The sequence below is a fragment of the Ursus americanus genome, chromosome 18 (genome assembly GCF_024610735.1).
Source record: "Ursus americanus isolate L20-20 chromosome 18, mUrsAme1.1.p, whole genome shotgun sequence".
In the NCBI taxonomy this organism is placed as follows: domain Eukaryota; kingdom Metazoa; phylum Chordata; class Mammalia; order Carnivora; family Ursidae; genus Ursus; species Ursus americanus.
The window spans coordinates 55,224,095-55,226,016 of NC_142144.1; the positions used below are offsets into that span (position 1 = coordinate 55,224,095).

General features: G+C 39.0%; 1 pseudogene; it reads right to left on the reverse strand.

Annotated features, from left to right (window-relative positions):
* Positions 1 to 1,611: 1,611 nt before the first annotated feature.
* Positions 1,612 to 1,710, reverse strand: LOC123781369 (U6 spliceosomal RNA; annotated as a pseudogene).
* Positions 1,711 to 1,922: the final 212 nt, after the last annotated feature.

Below are 1,922 nucleotides of genomic sequence, written 5' to 3' on the forward strand. Positions count from 1 at the left end.
CTATAGGTCCTTTACGTCTCTGGTTAAGTTAATTCCAAGGTAACGTATGGTTTTTGGTGCTATTGTAAATAGGATGGGATTCCCTAATTTCTCTTTCTTCAGTCTCATTATTCGTGTATAGAAATGCAACTGATTTCTGAGCATTGATTTTGTATCCTGCCACATTACTGAATTGCTCTATAACTTCTAATAGTTTGGGCATGGATTCTTTTGGGTTTTCCATATAGAGTATCATGTCATCTGCAAAGAGAGACATTTTGACTTCTTCTTTGCCGATCTCTTCAATTAATGGTGCTGGGAAAATTGGACAGCTACATGCAAAAGAATGAAACTTGACCACTCTCTCACACCATACACAAAAATAAACTCCAAATGGATGAAAGACCTTGATGTGAGACAGGAATCCATCAAAATCCTAGAGGAGAACATAGGCAACAACCTCTACGACATTGGCCAAAGCAACCTTTTTCATGACACATCTCCAAAGGCAAGAGAAACAAAAGATAAAATGAACTTGTGGGACTTCATCAAGATAAAAAGCTTCTGAACAGCCAAGGAAACAATAAAAAAAACTAAGAGGCAGCCCACGGAATGGGAGAATATATTTGCAAATGATGCTACAGATAAAAGACTGGTATCCAAGATCTACAAAGAACTTCTCAAACTCAATATGCGAGAAACAAATAAACAAATCATAAAATGGGCAGGAGATATGAACAGACACTTTTCCAATGAAGACATACAAATGGCTAACAGACACATGAAAAAATGTTCAAAATCATTAGCCATCAGGGAAATTCAAATCAAAACCACACTAAGATACTACCTTACACCAGTTAGAATGGCAAAAATTGACAAGGCAAGAAACAACAATTGCTGGAGAGGATGTGGAGAAAGGGGATCCCTCCTACACTGTTGGTGGGAATGCAAGTTGGTCCAGCCACTCTGGAAAACAGTGTGGAGGTCCCTTAAAAAGTTAAAAATTGAGCTACCCTATGACCCAGCCATTGCACTACTGGGTATTTACCCCAAAGATACAGACGTAGTGAAGAGAAGGGCCATATGCACCCCAATGTTCATAGCAGCATTGTCCACAATAGCTAAATTGTGGAAGGAACCGAGATGCTCTTCAGCAGATGACTGGATTAAGAAGTTGTGGTCCATATAGACAATGGAATATTACTCAGCTATCAGAAGGAACGAGTTCTCAACATTTGCTGCAACATGGACGGCACTGGAGGAGATAATGCTAAGTGAAATAAGTCAAGCAGAGAAAGACAATTATCATATGGTTTCTCTCATCTATGGAACATAAGAACTAGGAAGATCGGTGGGATAAAGAAAGGGGAGGTAATCAGAAGGGGGAATGAAGCATGAGAGACTACGGGCTCTGAGAAACAAACTGAGGGCCTCAGAGGGGAGGGGGGTGGAGGAATGGGATAGACTGGTGATGGGTAGCAAGGAGGGCACGTATTGCATGGTGCACTGGGTGTTATATGCAACTAATGAATCATCAAACTTTACATCAGAAACCAGGGATATACTGTATGGTGACTAACATAATATAATAAAAAACCATTAAAATAAAAAAAAAAAGAAAGGAACATAAAAAAAAATATGGAACACTACATGAATTTGCATGTCATCCTTTTGCAGGGGCCATGCTAATTTTCTTTGTATCATTCTAACTTGAGTTTATGCTTCCAAAGCTAGCATTAATGTGTTTTTGCTTTTGTTTTCTTTCACCACTTCCTTACTTTTTGACACAGCAGGAGTCTCTAGTCTCATCTTACATATTTCCTTCCCTAGTCCTAGAATCAACTATGCTTCAAGGAATATTATTCAAAACCAAGATTTGGGCCTTAGGGTGTGTTCATTTTTGCTGGGGTGTTATTTCTTTTAGGCTTTCTCATCTGACAGAG